Source organism: Nycticebus coucang, chromosome 13 (genome assembly GCF_027406575.1).
Source record: "Nycticebus coucang isolate mNycCou1 chromosome 13, mNycCou1.pri, whole genome shotgun sequence".
Classification (NCBI taxonomy): Eukaryota; Metazoa; Chordata; class Mammalia; order Primates; family Lorisidae; genus Nycticebus; species Nycticebus coucang.
In genome coordinates, this window is record NC_069792.1 from 44,273,566 (window position 1) to 44,293,379 (window position 19,814).

Genomic DNA, 19,814 nt, shown 5'->3' on the forward strand with positions numbered 1-19,814 from the left:
AATAACACTATTTTTGAAATACTGGTAATGGAACAAAAAGAATCAAAATGTTGTCTGTTTACATTATTGTATAATATTCCTTACAGGTAATGCCTCATTCACAATCCAAAATCCAGACAGTTTGAAAAAATAAAGTTATTTCTTCATTTCAATACAAACTTACTTGGCAAATGACATAATTATGTGAGGATTTAGAGACTGCTTATTCCTGTTATTGGGAACAATTCTAAGTTTGACTTAAGAAATATTAATGGTTTTGATTATGTTTGTTTCCTTTAATCTTGTTGGGATATTATGGAAGAAATGTTAATGCATTGAATATTCTGCTGAGATCTCAAAAAAAAAAATTCAATTTTTAAAATTAAAAACTGGCTGGCTTCAATAGTTTTAGATTTGTGGGCTTGGTCACACTGTCTTAAAACCAGCACTTCAGTGTCCTTATTTCAGATTCAAATGCTGATGGCAAAGGCATGATTCTGAACAAAACAGAGTATTCCATTTCCTGCTTCCTTGATTCCTCAATGGATCATCACTATTTTTGGCTTTGGTGTTTGAAAAATAAGCAAAATAAATGTTAAAAAAAAAAAAAAAAGAAGAAATTTAAGCTCTTGGTCTGTCTTCTGGGCTTTAGATATATAATTTACTACCTGACTGCGTGTTATGTCCAGAGACAGCCCTTGTCAGGATAACTGATTAGACACCTTCCCAACAGACAATGTGGAGACTGATGAAATTCTTAAAATATGCAATGCTCGCGTGGCAGTCACATCCTCTTTTTAGCAAATATTGTCTAAATATGGAACTATATGAATGTGTGTTTTATTTGTTTAAGACGCCAGTCAGACTCATCCATCACTGGAAACATGAGAAAAGATTCTAACACTGCAGAGTCTAACATTGAAAACACTGAAAAGGATCATAGTTATTATTCAGTAGAGAGCTCTGAAATTTGAGCATATGGCCTCTGCAGTTACAGTTTTTATTGAGAGGGAAGACATACCTGAAGCAAAATCTGCTTTCCTAATATAGGTTTTAGTACTACTTCTGCATAGACAGAAAATGGGTCCCTGTACACTACAGACTTAGTTTTATGAGTAATCTCTGCTGGACGGTCAGTCCTTTTTAGGTTTTCTGATATGAGTTTTTATCATGTAAAATACGATAAAAATTAATCAGGGAAAAGGCTTTATAATTTCAGTTTAAAATTAAATTATTTGTAAGAAAAAGTAATTTATTTTTAAGTTAAATCAGCATGTGAACTATATGAATCCTTAGTAGATCTTTTTTTTATGTATAGATTCATGCTATACAACATTCTTTTAAAATGGAAATAAAAGGCCAGGGTGGTGGCTCATACCTGTAATCTCAGCACTCTATGAATCAGCAACTGGTAGATCACTTGAGCTCACGAGTTCCTTACCAACCTGAACAAGAGTAAGACCCAGTCTCTAAAAATTAGCTGGGCCTTGTGGCTGGTGCTTATAGTCCCAGCTACCTGGGAGGCTGAAACAAGAGAACTGCTTGAGACCAAGAGTTTGAGGTTGCTGTGAGCTATGACGCCACAGTACTCTACCAGGAACAAGAAAGTGAGGCTTTGCCTCAAAAAAAAAAAAAAAGAAAGAAAAGAAAAAATGATTGGGACTTGGACATGAGACCACCCCTGACTACCCCACTTACAACCCACTCCTCTAACTTGCAAATTAGACTCGATTTCAAGGCAGTTCATAAATCAGTTTGCTAACTAATTACAAAATGATTTAAAGAAGACATTATAAGCAACAACAACAAAAAAGATAATATGTTAAAAACATAAAATTTAAATTTAAGTTTTAAGTTTAAGTTTAAGTTTAAGTTTAAGTTTAAGTTTTCACCCGAAGAATGTGAAACTGTCACTGAGTTGAAGAAATTTTGAGGATTTAGATAATGGCAACTATTTAAAGTTAGCCAAACCGTGACGTAAAGAGCACTGGCCTTTACCAGAGTGACAAGTCTTTCCAAGATTTTTGACATTACCTGCAAAGAGTTAAGTTTCAACTACAAAGTTAACAGGTAGAGTTCACATAAGATCACCGTCACTCTGTCACCAACTGCAAGTCCAGGGGACTCCCAAACCACTCTCAGATTTGATAATTTGCTGGAAAGACTCAAAGGACCCACCCAAAATTGTTATACTCATGTCTTATTACAGGGAAAGAATACAAACAAAATGTCAGCTAGTGAAAGAGTTTTATTGGACTGAGTCTGAGAAGCTTCATTGCCCTGAGGGGGCATTACTGTTCTGGCGATGCTTGACAATATCTGTGGGTGCTCCCAACCAGGAATACTCATCTGCTGCCACAGACCACCCAGTTGGTGGGCTTCAGTCCGAGGGAGAGCAGGGAGAAGGAGCGAGGAAGGTTGAGAGGTCGGCGCAGGAATGACAGTCTGACACACTACGGGTTGGAGTATGCAGCTGTAACTTTACTGTGAAAGTATGCAAGTATTTATACACTTTTTCTTACAGGCAGGGGGCGTCATACACAAGAGTTATTTTGAGTTAGTGGGAGAGTTACAATCATTTACTTAGATGTACAGATTTTTCCTTTATGTTTGCAGTTTCTCATGTTTAGGTAAGCTCTGATTGTTCGAGACATTTTCAACAACAATTCAATTGCTCTGCCTTTTGTTGATAACAGTCAAAAGCATGTCCAGACTAAACAGTACAAAGTTTAACTCACTATAAAAGAGCTGGTCTCAGCATGGTTGTGAAGTTGTTTGCTTCTTCCTCTTTCCAGAGATAACAAGGTTTGCATTTTTTTGCTAACTGCTCAAGGCAAAGGGAAGGCTGGCATAATTTCTTACTTCTCTGTTTATCCTGCTTTCCCTGCCTTTGCGTGATTGTACTATTTTGATTTGTATATGATCATTGTCTATTCTAGTTATAAATGATTCTTCTTTTAATAAAACATCTATACATTGTCTGAAATCATTGGTATTTACTGTGAAGGTATTTATTACTTAAACGTCTTAGTGCCTGACTTATAGGCGGTATTGAGTCTAGCAAGCTCGTGCCTTATCTTATCCTGCAGTGCAATGGGTCTAGCCCTGAGAAAGCACATTGTGATTAGTATCAGAACACACAGACCTATGCTAAAGAAAAACAAAGTGATAAATTTTAAAGACTGCCACGGTCATTCAAGCTCCTGCGGGTGACTTGGCACGTAGAGCACCGTTTCTGATGCCGTTTGTGCAGGGGTCGCTGGGGGCGAAGCTCCGTGGAGCACAAGCCTCCTTACCGACGCTCTAAACGCGGTCAGCGCCGCCTCGCTTCGGCAGCAATGCCGGGCGCGGCAATCTGCATTGTGGCGTCTGGAGTTTTTAGTGGGTATTCATTACTTAGGCATGATTGACTGATTTCCCGCATGATGAACTCTGTGTCTAGGTCAACCTACACCAAGAGATCCACCCTAAATCATATGGTTGCTATTTCTGGAGTGGACAGTCCTCGTTGTAGGAGTATCAGGTATGGTCATCCCCATGCTAAGAAGCAGTGTGACCTGCCCTCTCCTAAACAAACACTCCTACTCGGTCTGACATACGTCATCTCCACAAACCTGAGGGCAAAGGCCAGACCTCATTTTGAGACAGGCCAATTCTTTACAATACAGCAAGTATTTACTTCAAGAGTAAAGAATGTTATTACAGATTAAAAGAATAACTGAAATCAAACATGCCATTGGAAATGTTCAATGCTCATTGACTTTTTAGAGGGGAAAAGCAAAGTAGAAAGTGAATTCAATGCTCAGAATCAATAAGACCTCACTCTGGTCTGATATTTGCAAAAGCAAATTCAAGCATAATATTATAAAATTAATTTTATAAATTTACAATAAAACCACAAAAAATTGAAAAAGCATGTAAGTAAATAAAGAAAAGTATACTTAAATTTTATAATGAATTCTTTACCTAAACCACCATAGCTATAGCAAAATAAATTTTTCTATATTGTTTCATCAATTATTTTTCTTTAGAAAGTGATAAGCTAAAAGAAGTGATATAGTCACAAAAATTATTTTTATAAAATCTAACTTACGAAAAATTCATAATATTCAAACCCTATGTACATGCTCTAAAAAGAATATAAGAAACAATGTTTTTCACTATGAAAAACAGAACTGTCTAAAAGAAAGCCAAAGAGAGTGAGCAAATGAGCAATATTTTAAAATTTTTATTAAAATTTTACTTCTCAGCTTTGATTAAAATTTGTCATAATTTTGGGCGGTGCGTGTGGCTCAAAGGGATAGGGCACCAACCCCATATGCCGGAGGTAGTGGGTTCAAACCCAGCCCCTGCCAAAAACTGCAAAAAAAAAAAAAAATTGTCATAATTTTAGGCGTCATATCTCTTCTGATAACTATTATTTTTCAACTTAACTCACCAGAAAATTCTAAATTTTAAGACAGCTAAAATGTCTAATACAACATATACTGATTTAATGAAATTTAAGACTATAAAACTGACAGCTTGGTTTTGTACATTTAATAAAAAGTGTCCAAAAATTCATGCCAATGATGACAGTATTTCACACTGATTCAGCCATTGTGAAACATTCAAATGCTCTCACATACTCTGCCTCATTGTGAGATGGGCAGCACAGTATCATTATTTACCCTATGTTGTATGACAAGTTTATAGGTCTAAAATTGAAATTCTCACCTAGGTAAAAAATATCCTGACACTAAAAGCTATGCTTCCTGCTTTTTAGCCCAGATTTCTTTTCATAACATGTTTTTTTCTCATAAAAAAATTCAAAACAGAAGTAGTTCATTGTTAGTCCAAGCAGCTCTTGCTCAGAAAAGCTCCGTTGATTTTTGTTGTTGTTGTTGTTTTTGTTTGTTTTTTAGAGACAATGTCTCACTCTTTTGCCCTTGGTAGAATGCTGTAGCGTCACAGCTCACAGCAACCTCCAACTCCTGGGCTTAGGTGATTCTCCTGCCTCAGCCTCCTGAGTAGCTGGGGCTACAGGTGCCCGCCACAACACCTGGCTATTTTTTTATTGCTGTTTTGTTGGGGCCGGGTTCAAACCCACCACCCTCAGTATATGGGGCTGGCACCCTACCCACTGAGCCACAAGCACCACCCAAGCCTCCCTTGATTTTAACGACAATAACAATGACAAAGATGTGCAAACAGCCCACGTGCCATCAATCCATGAATGGATTAATAAACTGTGGTATACGTATATCATGGAATTCAGTCATAAAGAGGTGGAGACTTTGCCTATTTTGTATTTATCTGGAAAGATTTGGAGAACATTTTCCTAAGTAAAATATCTCAAGAATGGAAAATCAAGCATCCCATGTACTCAGTACTAAATGGAAACTAGTACATTAACAATTACAGGCCCACATGAGAGGAAAAAAAAATTAAATTTACGAAGGGGGGTGAAGGAGAGAAAGTCCGATAAATTCTCACCTAATGGGTACAAAGTATAGATACATGGGACATTTCCTGGGTGAAGGATTCAACTACAGTTTGAACTTCACCTTACAAATGCAAACAATATAACCCAATCGCAAGTACCCTTATATTAACCCTGAAATTAAAATAAATAAATACATAAAACAATTTATATGCTCTTATTACATCACATGTCTTCTTTCCTTTGCATTTAATACAGCTATAATTTCACTTGCCTTTTTCTGATTTGTTGATGAATGTCTATTTACCCCACTGGACCATAAGCTCTTTAGGGCAGTGGTGTTAAGTTAGTTATAAAGATCCTAATTATATAGATGAAAATAATTCAGGTTCAGCTATGGAGTCCTGGTCATGCTAGTGTCCCGAGTTTAGGCTTTTTTGCTTTTATCATGGCTAGTATATTTTCTTAAATACAAGTGCTCAATACAACAAGTGCTCAATACTCAAGCTGCATTCATGCAGAGACTCAATGAGCTGATTCATGAATAAATAAATTGACTATGACTCTATCAGTAAATATATTTTACTCCATATACTACTCCATATACTAATTTTCACATCATATATTTACTCAAGAATAATAAAACAAAACAACATGCATATAACCCAATACGAGGTTGGGAAATTGTCCTTACATATATACTTAGTAAATTATATGATTTTTTCAAGCCTTTATATCTCTAATCATATAATTTATTTTTAAGCCTCCTCTTGATCTTTTGTTTATGTGAGCAACAGGGAAACCAGATTGAGATAAACACAAATGTACACACACATACACACAGAGGGTCCAAAAAACAAATTCACATTTTCAGCAATGTTATCTATTTAATAGATGTTATCTATTCACTTTTTTTTTTTTTCCCAATTTTTGGCCAGGGCTTGGGTTTGAACCCACCACCTCTGGCATATGGGGCCAGCACCCTACTCCTTGAGCCACAGGCACTACATTTTAAGAGATGTTATCACATTTAAGTGATGTTATCCATTTATGTTATCTAAATGTTATCTATTTTTTTTTTCAAAAAAATATAACTTTTGAAATATATTGAAAGTACTTACTGGTCAAGTTTGCCTAGACATGTTATGTCCAGCCATTTTACCTGCAATTTGTATACTTTGGGGGAACAATCAATATTACTTTCAACAAGATCTCTAAAAATGTGTACCCTTTTTTTTTGGTACCCTGGTATATATATATATAAACAGAAATTTTAATAAATTTATAGTATTTTGTGAAAAAGTTTCAGGAATCAACAACTTCAGCATTTATCCTTCTTATAAAAACTGGAAATTCAGTTACTTAGGAAATGTTGTCTCTGTTCCAAGGGATTTCAGGTTTATGAACTGGGAGGCTTATGTGTCAGTGGCATATGAACGGCCAGCTCTTACATCAGCCCATCAGCTCCTCTGGGCTTCAGTGCAAGGCTATAAATTGTCTTTGTTTGCCTAATGATCTGTCCAGTAACTGCTACAAATAACAGCACTTCAGAAGTCCACACTGCAGCCCCATTCATGCAGAGACTCAGCAATCGCTGTAAGTGAGGGGCAAAGAGCTCCAGGTTAACTACAGCCACACTGACTTCTCCAGAAAAATGCTTCTTTTCTTTTGACTATACAGATTAAGAATATGATGCCACCATTCTTCTGAATTAAGTTTCAGTGAATAGTACTTATAAAGAGATTGCAAAAACAATGTAACTTTTCTTTACAGAAGTCTCAATATTCTGGTATTTCCCATCCAATTCCAGGTAGGACACCTCCTTGTTGTCTGGCCATCTCTGATTCTCTTCACAATTTCAGGTCCCTGTGACATTTGAGGATGAATCCTATTTTTTATTTTTTTAAAATAGTTTTGGTCCCCTGCATTTCCGGGTCTAGTTCCCTATTAGTAGTGTTACAATTCTTAGAGTTGCTCTTTTGTCCCATTCCCAAAGCTCCCATTTTACTTTAGTTATCCTCGATGTTACCTTTTAGGAATGGGACTCTGTTTGGTCTTACCAGTTCCACTTCCCAGAATCAATTCTTTTCTCAACACTTCTCATTAGCTCAGGTCCCTATATTTGGCCCCCAACTCATCACTCCTAGTTTATTCTGTTGGTCAATTACCCTAGCCAGTGGAATAAAGTTTCAAGTTCTTGACATGGTATGTGAGATCCCTTATCCATGGAAAACAGTCCTGCTTTTGACTTTCCAGCTTCATTTCTCAATTTCCATGTCTTGATTTCTATAGTACCTGACAGTGGAAAGCTTCCCACTGTACCATACCCCTTCTCACCTCCAGTCCGGGCTAACTTTCCATCCACACATGCAGATCACGTATCTTCAGCAAGAACTCTTTCCCAGTAGGCTTCCCATGTGCTCCCGTAGCACTTAAAGCATTTGGCTATTAGAGAATTCAACAACACACTGTGATGATCTAGCTACTGGTTACTCCTCTGCTGTACTATGATCTCCATGGGGGAAAGAACAAGGCATACCTGGTCATTATTTTATTCCCAAAGTCTAGCTATGACTTGGTAGCCAACTAAACTTTCTTAACAAAAAGAATGAATAAAAGATTACAGTAGTCATAAACTTCTTGAGAGCGAAGGATATTGGCACAGACCCCTTTGTAATCACATTAAGGTCAAATACAGCGCTTTGCACAAAAACAGTAGTAGTAGTAGTAGTAGTATAAAAACAACACCATCATCAAGTAGATAACACTAACTTCAGTGGCTGGAGGGTCTTGAGCATCTATTATGTACCATGCTCTGTGCTAACAGCCTTGCATGACTCAGTGTGTGCTGAGCTGACAAACTTTGTCATATGATAGCCCACACTGTGCATGATTTAACAGCGCTCTGGATTAATTGCCAAATCTCTTGTCACTTTGCAAGATTTTAAAATATTCCCATAATAATTAGAAGGAATTTTCACCATGGTGCCTAAAAAAATGGCAACACTGTACCTAAACACAATTAAGTGGTTATCTAGATTTACAAAAGGCCATTATTCCTACTGTAGACTAATGCAGAGTGGGCACACACTTGTGGATATCTTTGTAAGCCAGGCTAAATTATATTATTGAAACACGTCCCTGTAATTCTGTCTAAGACAAGTTAATCACAGTTAAAAGAAAAATTTCAATGAATATTTTAGTAGCTTTTACTTACTTCTATTTTTTGAAAATGATATGGCTTCACCATCACTTAATATATCACAATCTTCAGTTATTGAGCTTCTTTTACACCACTATATTTTGGGATACTAAACATATATACAACATTATTATAATAGTACACATTTAAAAAATCACAATTCCATCACTAAAAGATTTGTCTATCTTTCCTATGCCTTTACAAGTTAGTATTTTAAATAATGAAATTCATGACATACACAAACATGTATAATGTCTCATTGTTTCCTATGTTCTTCACAATTAACCTCTTGAATGATTGCTGCTCTTCCACTGAGTTGTATAGTCAGTGCACAATGATATTTAGTCAATGACATACTCCGTGTAAGATTTTAACATTATAATGGAGCTGAAAATACCCAATTGCCTAAATATTTATTGAATGCCTGTCTCTACTGAAAAAATAGAAAAATTAGCCAGGCATTGCACTTGGCACCTGCAGTCCCAGCTACTTAAGAAGATGAAGTAGAAGGAATACTTGAGCCCCAGGAGCTTGAGATTGCTGTGAGCTAGGTGGACACTACCATAGCACTCTAGCCTCAGCAACAGAATGAGATTCTATCTCAGCAACAACAACAACAGGATTTTAAGACTATATGAAGAAAATTATTTTTCAATTATAAAGTGACTATAGACTTATATTTTAATGTTTTTCTATGATTTAGGGCATCTTTCTTAACCCTGCTAATAACTTTAATTTTTTTAAGCTGTTGATCTTCGTGGGACTTTTCGGGGGGACTATCACATAATTTGCAAATAATTATGGCATTCACACCTATTTCATTTTAAAGATTAAACCTGTAAAACCCTCTTTTGAAAGATAAAATAAATAAATACTTCTAAGAGATTTTAAATACCTGGCTGAATGTTTAAATAAGTTCACATAAACCACAAAGCACAATGATAATCACAGCATAGTTAACTGAAAATTAAAAAAGGGAATAGAAAGAATAAAGTCTAACTTTTGCTTTCAGTAAGTACAAGAGGTCAAAGGTAGAACACATACAAATGTCAAATAAGAAGAAAAAAATCAGAAAATGTTTTTAAATGTTTAAAATAAAAACTACTTTTTATATGTGGTGCAAATCTTGAAACTAAACTTTGCTTATTTATCTTGAATTAATATGTATTCTGAACCATGAATTGTAAATATGAACACTTTCTATATAAAAATCTCAATATATAAAGATAAAGTAGGGAGAAAATAGCAAGATGGGAAACCAGAAGCAGCCTGCACAGCACTGCTCTCATGTAGAGGAATGAGAACGGTGAAAAGATAAGACAGATGAGAATCCACAGAGAGGAGGTGGGAGTGAAGTGAAGATGTGAGAAAGGGCCAAGCTGCTCGGCAGGACTGGTCATTAGGGGAGGTGCTCATGCAAAAGAAGATAAATCTCAGACTCCACGTTTCCACGAAGACATCAAACTGGAGTGGTGGCAGGGCCCCTCCACTGAAGAAGGCCTCTGGATGGATAGAGCTGGCTGGAGGCTGAGCAGTGGCACTGTTCTGGAGGGAAGGGACAATCTGCAGCTGGCACCACTGTAACATCCCAACCTCGGACTGTCGGGGCTCAGCTCTGTAACTGCAGCCTCTGCCTTGCCCTGCTCTACATGGAGGGAGCAGTGAATCTCACACTTGTGTGCACCTTGTGGCCAGTGCACCTCACCCCATCTTCTCTGGTGCCAGGTGAGGAGCACTGGGTGGAGCAGATACTAAGGGACTGGCACTCTGATCCAGTTAGAGCACGTGCCTCTGGCTGCTGGTGCTCACTGCTCCCTGCCAGGGCAGCTGGACTGCTGCTACCACTGCTACTGCCTGAGAGGTTTCAAGTGGGTCAAAAGCCATAGCAGGTGCAGATAGGATGGTCTGCATACCACAGAACCACACCATACTGCAGAGGCACGCTGGGCACCACAGGCCCCTGCCTGTGTGCCCTGGCCCACAGGTGCCCCTGCCCACAACTGCTCTGAACCTTGCACATGAGTGCCACAACCACGGACCTACTACATTCTGAGTAGGTACCCTGCCCAGTGGGTCCAGTCTGTCGGGGGTCCAGTTCCACCCATGAATGACCTGTGACCTGATGTCCCGCTTTGCACCTGAGGCTGCTCCACTCCACGCCCCATGAGCTTGCAAGACCACTATGCCCTGTGCACCCTGTGTGGACCTTGCCCAGTTCACGCACTTGGCTGAGACCTGCAATTGTGTGCACTATGCTCAGTGTACTCTGCCTTCCTCCCACATATCCTGTCCTGTTGGCCAGCTCTACCTCATGTAAGTGCCTAGCGCCTGGGGCCAGCCCTTCCACAGTGGCCAGGTGAGACAGACACAGAGAACAAAGAAAGATAAAGGAGTGCAACAGCTGTAAAGGCCCACAGTGCATCCGCCTCTCTCCTTTCTGGTCCGGTTTCCAGAGCAGGATCCAAGCACACCCGGCAGGAACCCATCCCTGTCTTCACTGAGCAACAGAGGTCTCAGCAGAGAAGAGCAAGTGTACCATGTCTGCTATCTCTTTTGAACAGAGAAGTGGCTCCAGATGACAAGGCACCAGCAGACAAACTCCAGCAATGTGAAAAAAACAGGCTGTCTCATCACACAGCCCTGTCTGTGAAGGAAACCAAAAAGCAGGGAGTGTAGGAAGGGTCGGGGGCAAAAACTTAACTATTGGGTACAATGGACATTACACTCATGATAAGCACACTAAAAGGCCCAACTTAAACGTCAGAGAAGACATCATGTAACAGAAACATTTGTACCTTCCTGATATTTTGATATAAATAATAATAAAAGTGATAAAATAAAACATTTAAAATATGAGACAGAAATCATACTTTTTCACTGAAAATATTTGTATTATTAATAAATACATAGCAGGCAGATTAATATTGAGATGGAGTAAAAGTGTTTTCAAGTTGAACCCTAAGTGATATAATTTCAGAAAACCTTTTTCACATACATATATATAGAATTGCTCTGTCCATATCCTTAATTTATTTCAAAATAAAATGTATATGATAAAATATGTCTGAATTTCCAAAATATGTGGCATAAAGTATATATCAAATGTTCTATTTTATACTATTAAAAATAATTTTTGAATCCAAAAGAGATAACCAAATATATGCTCAAAATAATTAAAGTCATGCCAAAACAAAGAATCTGCGAAGGAAATCGAAAACTCAAGTGACTGTGAATACTCTCCTACTGAATAATATTTGCCCCGATAGCTAAGCAGTCAGGAAATGTTAAATAAAAAATTTAAAGGTTCAAGGAGAAATCTTGAACTATAATTGAATATAAATATTTTGAAAACAAATGAATATTTATGTTAAAAAGCAATTCCAATTGCTTTCTGAAATACTTACTATAATTTTTGAATGACTGATTTTATACTACAAGGAAGTTTTATTCATTCCTCTACTTACTGTGTCTTGGCATGTGTTTTTGCTCCTATGTGAATCTGAACTCAATTACAATACTCAATTATCAGGTGTCACTTCCTGGCAGTAGAGAATTATGCTGTGACTCAGGGTCATTTTAGATTATCCTGTGCTGTGTGGTTTCTCTAAGTATTTTTTTTTGTTTGTGAAATACCTTTTGGATTTTCCACCTACAAAATACTTCCCATCATTTCATCAGATAAACTAATATGATATGAACAATAACAATACATTATTCAATTCCTTTTCTTTTCATCATGGGGATTAAAGCCATTTTCTATAATTTTTATTCAGCTAAATATTATTTACAAAAAATCTTTAGATATCATTGGAATTAGACTCAATTAATATGATGAGTACTTAAAAATGCTGTGTCTGTCTTGCTACGTATCAGGTCTCATTTCCTGAACTTATAATACACCTATGATGCAATTTATTAGCCATCATACAGATGAGGAAAGTAAATTCAGAGAATATTTAACAATCATTTGCCTACTTTGTTCAGGGCACCGTGCAATTCAGCTTTGAAAAAGAGTCCTTGTTTGGAGTCTATAACAAGTGAGATCTAACTCTTTTTTCTTTAATTTGTTTTTTATTCCAATTAGTAAGAGGGTACTAATTTTTCGTTTACATTGTTCTCGCTTCCAGGGTAAAATTCCATTTGTAAAAGAGTCCCTCACCCTGGTGGCCTGTCACACACCCTCACAATGTGTACATTAAGTGAGATCCCGCCTCATGCCCTCCCTTAACCCTTAAGTCTGTTGCTAAATGTCTAAGAATTTCAGGATTATCCTAGGCAAATGTAAACAAAGAGCTATGCAACAGGAATGAGTCAGACCACTGAGTTGAGAGTGGGAAAGAATTCTTCTAAGTACAAAAGAAAAATCATCTCATTATTTGCAGTTGCAAAATGCCATAATGTATATACCCACAATGAACTTTTTTTGAAACTCTACAAAGTATATTTTTTGTTCCGTTTCATTTATGTAGACTTATGTAGACCTGTACAGCAACAGTCTGGACAAGAACAGCGTTTGAGATCAGCTTTCTGCTACTTTACATACAGCAACAAATCTGGAAGATAAGTGAATATTTGGTATTTGACACGGAAAGACCTACAAAGCCACCAGGAGTGCCTAAAAAGTTCCACAAATACCAGAGAGAAGTGGGGATGAAACTGAGGAAGTAAAATTGAGCAAAATAAGACAAAGTAACATCAGACAGGTAGGGGAAAATGGCCTTTGCATGTAGCCTTGTAGGTGGCTCAGATATTGAAGAGTTTTCAGCAGTTCAACCTGATGCATGTTTTTGTAGTGTCATCCTGTATTCAGTATTGACAATGGACTGGAAAGAGGGAAGCAGAATATTTGTAAAATATCATAATAATAAAAGTGAGATGTGATGGCACCTGGGTTGGGATATCAGAAGTGGACAGAGAAAGAAGTGACCAGTTTCTTCAATTGGTTTGTGTAGCGAGAGAGCTGTGGGGTGGCAGGGCCCCTGCAGCTTGGGAGAACGTCCACGGGACGAACACCCCTCTACTGACCCTACTCAGCAGATAACAACATATATTCTCTAAGCTTCAACAATTAACCCAGCAAAAGAAAACATGTTTTCCTTAAAACTTTAGCTTTTAACTTCACAGCTGCATTTCAAAGCAGTCACGTAATTTTCCAGCTAATCTTGTAGATGTGTAGCATTGCTCATATTTTAGAGGTCACACACTAATAATAGATTATGTTTACCTGGGAATTTGTGCCTATTTCTCTTCTCATAATCAGGTTGAAAATGTGTCTTATTTCCTGGAAAAACAACTTTGTACTGCCTCCTTGAAAATAAAGCTGTTTGGGCACTTAGGTGCTGGTGATAGAGAAAAATATCCCCGTCCTCCCGATCCCAACTTTGTCTCTCAATTCCATTTCTGTCTTTCTTGTCTTTGTTTTTCATGTTTTATTTCATCTATTTTATTTCATCGTTTCTCACTGATCCCACTCTGGTTCGTTTACTTTTCACACTGATTTGCGAGACCTTTGAAGATAGAATCCAACAGGATTTGTCTGTGAATTGCAATGGGATATGCAGGAAAGGTCATAGGGATGATTTCAAGATTTTTTTTTCATAAATAAATGGATAATGGACCCCACATTACTTAAAATTAGGGCCAGCGAAGCAGAAGGAGTAGGTTTGTGAAGGAAGGTTTGGCCAATGTGTGGAGAGTTCAAGTGCAAACTTACATAGGTAGAACTCAAGTTCTTAGTCATGGATGGCATCTCTCTACACCTGCAGGTCTCTATCTTTAGAACCTTCAAAGCTGGCAAAATAAAAACAGTCAGCCTGGTGATTCTGACCTTTTGAGTACTCTTCTTATCCCTGACCACACTACTTGTTGAGAAGTCACCACTGGGACCCTAGGGTTGTTTCTACTATTTCATTTTTGCCATGTTCAACTCAGTATTCTCTCATATATTAAAAAGCTATTACTCTTTTGCTCTGTGGGCTTCAGCTGAAAGGAATAACTTATATACTGCCCATTCTCTAATCGAATTTAAGTATTTTAAGGGGGGGCCTTATTTTGAACTCCTTTTAATTCCAAAATTTCCATGTCACACATATTAAAAAGTTCCCAATATACCCTTGAAAATATGAACAAATATTCTATGTGTGAGACATGATGTAATCATAGGAGTGATGTGAGAAAGGCATGGCTCCACATGGCCAGGAGTTGAATCAGAGGAATACATAGCATGAGAGAAAAATTAAAAAAAAAATAAAATCAATGAAAGGAATAATTCTTGATCCCAGGGTAGACATTTAGCAGGAATAACTCTTGGTCCATGGATAGACATTTAGAATAGAATAAAAAATAAATTGATATTAAATGCCAAGAGATAAGAAGACTGAACAGAATAGACAAGAGATTCAACATTGACTAACTGTAAAGGGTTTAGTCAGAAATCAATACTAGGGACATAAATTGAGGGCAAAATCATATACCTCTAAATTATTTCTTTCAATAACCATCTCAACTTTATCTCTTCTTTCTCCATTGTAGCAGCCCATGTAGCCTATGGCTAGGAGGAGTGAGAGTTCTAAGAAATACCTGTATAGCTCTATAATGGAACACCTTGGTGGAAAGGGCATGGAGAGGGATTCAGCTCTCCAAACAAGCATGAAAGCTCGTAAGATGAGAGCAGTGGTGAATTGGCAGTCTCTGCACCTGTGGTGTTGAGAGGCACGAGATCAGCCTTATATTAGGCTGGAGGAGAAGGCAGTCGGGAGCATGCATATTCTATCATGGACCGGCTTACTCTGACTCTGTCTCCTCTTCTGCCTGCAGAACGCCAGCACGGTGTCTCTGCTGAACATTACCAAGCTCTACTAAAGACTAAGATCTATCTATTCTAAGAAGACTGCTTTACTCTCTCTAAGACTCTCTCTCTCTCCAGCTAAAGTAGATAGCCCTCAGGCATCTAATAGACCTGAGCAAGGTAACAGCGGTCCACGTCCAGAACCTAGTTAAGCCGGGCAGAGACCTAGCCAGTCTTGGGCCCTGACACTCCATCTCTTTGCTTTTGTATAAAACTACTTCTTTTATGAAATAAAACCACCATCTTGCCAAATGAAATTGTGCCACATCCTGTACTTACTTGTAACTGTGGTTCTTCAGTAGGATTAAATAGGTGGTCATAAATGAAGATGGCCATGTCTAAGAATAGACAGTTATATGAGAAATTAACAGAAGAATTTGATAAAGAAAAGGGAACAAAATGGTAACCATTCTGACTTGATTTTTATGGTATATGATGAAATGCTTTCCTTATTCAGAGCCACAAGCCTTGCTCTCCTAGAGTAAGTGGGAAGACACTTGCCACCCTTCTTTGAAAGCTTTCACAAGAGTTTTGCCTCTTCACAATAATGTTTCTAGCTTAAGGCATAGGCCTTTGCTCATTCCTCTTGATATGAAGAACTGGTCAGGAGTCAAATGTAATCCCCCCTACTTTTTTGCACTAAAAGAACTCCAGTTTCTGGATATAGCTTTCTTACTAGTCCTGGCTTCAAAAGAATAGTGTTACCATTATATGCATTTTTTTCATACATAGTACCTACTGAAATATATTCTGGACAACTTTGGCTAATTCTGCCTTCTACTTTCTTTCACACCACAAAATAAAATATATCCTATAGTCCAAAGATACTTTGTGGGTATTCATTTGAACAATAAGATCTCGCTATTGTCAGTTTAGTTACAACCGTTTACATTTTTCAGAGAATAGTCTTAAAATCACCTTCTCTAAAGTAAGGACAAGCTTCTTTTGCTATTGTTATCTTGTTTCTTTGTGCCTTGGCATTTTGTTTTGATTTTCATTTCTTTGCTTTAGGTGGTTTACATTCCCCAACGATTATGAAGCTGCACATCTTAAATTTCTCATGCATAAGGACAGAAGATAAACACACACACACACACACACACACACACACACACGTGTATATATATCCCCCACCGCCCACAGAAACACAGATCCAGGTGAGTGTGCTTTAAATAAATGGATGCCTGGAAAGCTCAATGTAAATCAGATCTTCTAAGAGGAAGCTGCTACCACAATGAATTATGGTGAAACTTTATTGCAGTATAAAGAATGCCTTCTTTCCTGATTATACTATCTTTTGCTTTTATCTAGGTTTTCTTTTTTTTTTTTTTGCTTAAAAACCATACATCATAGAATTTTAGTAAATAATAAATACTCATTGAAATCTTTTGGCAAGACATGAGAATTTAAAAGAATGAAATGTTTTTAGGAATTTTACTGGGTTGATTACTATTGTATAAACCTGCTAGTTATAGTTTTATTAGGTAGTAATTCTATGGACATCCCTAGTCATTAGCGCTGAGCACTATTAAGCTCATCAAATAAACCAATTTCTGCTCTGGAGACGTAAAAATCTAGTGAGAAAAACATTCCAATAAGAACTAATTAGAGAACACAGAAACTAATATTATGCTTGTTGACTATAGAGAATAAATATAAAAATTACTAGAAATCTTTTAAACTGAAGAAGCAGTCAGAGAGAATGTGTCATCTGGAAGATGCTCTGAAAAGGAAGGTTTGGATAAAGAAAGACTTGCAAAAAAGCCCCAGACAAAAATAAGAGGAAAATGAGGGTTGGGTGGGTTAGGGTTGAGGAATGAAGAGGCTCCTGTCTTGTATATAGAGTATGTAATAAAGAAAAGTAGAATCAGTTTACATTAGTTAAGAGTGAGCTCAAACAATGTACAACACTTTACATACTTGAAGAGAGAGTCAGTAAGTAGCAAAAATGTTTAGAAACAATTATAATGTGAATACTGAAGAAAAACATAAGAGGCAGGAAGACCAGGGATTGGGCAATAACGATAATTTAGAGGCGAAGATAGTCTAAACCAGTGGTTCTCAAACTTCCTAATGTCTCCTAATGCCACGACTCTTTAATACAGTTTCTCATGTTGTGGTGACCCCCTACCATAAAACTACTTTTGTTGTTACTTCATACCTGTAATTTTGCTACTGTTATGAATCGTAATGTAAATATTTGATATGCAGGATGTATTTTCATTGTTACAAAGGGGTCGTGACCCACAGGTTGAGAACCACTGGTCTAGACTGAGGAGATACTGATGGAGAATTAGGAGGCCAGAAGAAATTAATCAGTTTTAAGCTCTTGTCATGTGCATACATTCTCCTATCCTTCCACAACATCCACCTCTGGACCCTCCGTCTGAAGCTTTCTCACCCACCCGTACCCTCTGAAAACTAGAATGTAAGGTGCAAGAATTCAGGATCTAGCCCATTTCATTAACTGCTACCTAGTCAGTACCTAAAGGAATACGTGATGCACAGGAGATCAACAAATGTTTCTTGAATTTATTTACTTTTTCAAAATAAAGCTTAAGATCTATCTTCCTTTTGAAACTTTTCCCATCTCTTTCAGGAAACAAAGCAGCCAACTTTAATGGGAAAAACAGGGATTCTGGAATCAAGCAGATCTCTATTCAACTATTCACTGCTACTTGCAAGTGTTTTAACTTGGACTAACTCAACTTTTCCAACTCTTCAGTTTTCTTATCTATACCAATGTATAAAGCTGTAATATTGATTAATTAAATTATAGCATACTTCCAATCTATGCCTGCTGTTATCTAAGAGCAAGCATCACTCAATCAAGCTCTCTTTACATCTGTCCAATTGTGTATATCTGAATTATACGATTTCTCACTTTGCATTGGATGATATCATGTCTATCTTCTCTCTCTCCATACAAACTTCTTTACTACATTACTCATTTCTTTAATGCATCTAGAAAATTTCTTTCAAAATTCATTACAAGCCCCATCTCAGTAAAATCTCTTGTTTGATTAGACTTCCGTACTTTGTTGCAATGTCACAACTTCTACTCTTGTATCTTAGAAGTATTTATGTTCATGTTTGTCTTCATTCCTGAAATATAACTTCCATAATGACAGGGATGCTGGCTTCTAGTTACACATTCTCAGTGCCTGAGATGAGATAAATATGAAAATGGTGAAATTTTATGACACAATATATGTTGGACAAGTGGAAATTAAGAAGAACGCAATGCCTATTGGAAGATGTTCATTTCAACAGAAATTATTCTCAAAATGAGAGCAGTCATTCTTAGTAATTTCTTAGTAACTACTGAACAAAACTAAACTCAGGCATGAACTCTGTTCTGTCATAAGTTTTGATTAAGAAAATCAAGATAACCTGAGAGGTTGAGGAACAAGTCATATTTATATTTTTTATACACTAGTTTTAATATTGAAAAATAGTGGCTACTGCATTCTACTTGAGTTTAATTTACACACTTTTTATTCGTTTCTGATTCTAGGAACTAGTGATCACAGGACCTCATTTTGTCAGTTAACAATACTTACTGAGCTCCTACAATGTACAGAGCAAAGAGGCTGGTAAAACTGATCACTAGCTTGAAGATACTTGTCTCCTCTGAAATCAGCAATCTATTTAGATAGACAGAAATCATGAAAAGAATATATCTAGGGTCACTTTCACATCACATTCTCAGATAAAGTTGGTGCTTTAGTGATATCACTATTATACCAAGGTATAAAGCTACAATATTGAAATTCAGTCAAAACAGTTAAACAAAATCCTTCAGTTTTCATCTGTTGTCTTGTGGAATAAGCAAATAACTGGATTTCATTTTCATGGTAGCTATGTGGTTAGCCACAATGAGTAATGATATATATATATATGCATATGTATTTATGCATATATATATTTAAGTAAATTTTCCTTTATTCTTGAATCTAAATTTACTAATGTACTTGAACTTAAGGGTGATATCTAATGAAATATTGCAGGGAATTTAAAGAATTCAAAAATCTATTCACATATGTGAAGAAACACATCGATTTTTCCTGGAAAGCAAGTGTTAAGCATATTATATCAAATCCAGATCTTATTTTTCAATAAAATAAATAGAATACTTGGTCTATTAAAATTATATAAATCTATATTTTCAAAGTATAGACTCTAGTAAGCAGGAAATTCTGAATAAGTAGAACAATATTTCATTATTTATTGATTTGCATCTACCAAAAATGAGCCCACATTATTTTATTTTTAAGTGAAAGATATTTGTAAAATGTGGCTATTTTGATACTCTAGTACTAGCAGACAAATATATTCTTCATTATTCTTTAATACTGGTTTAC

The 19,814-nt window shown here is 36.8% G+C and overlaps 1 protein-coding gene across 1 annotated transcript in view; it reads right to left on the minus strand.

The window, feature by feature from the left end:
• The window catches only part of MMP16 (matrix metallopeptidase 16), a 306,251-nt gene that overhangs the window by 52,842 nt on the left and 233,595 nt on the right, over positions 1 to 19,814 (minus strand). The gene's annotated exons all lie outside the window — the stretch shown is intronic.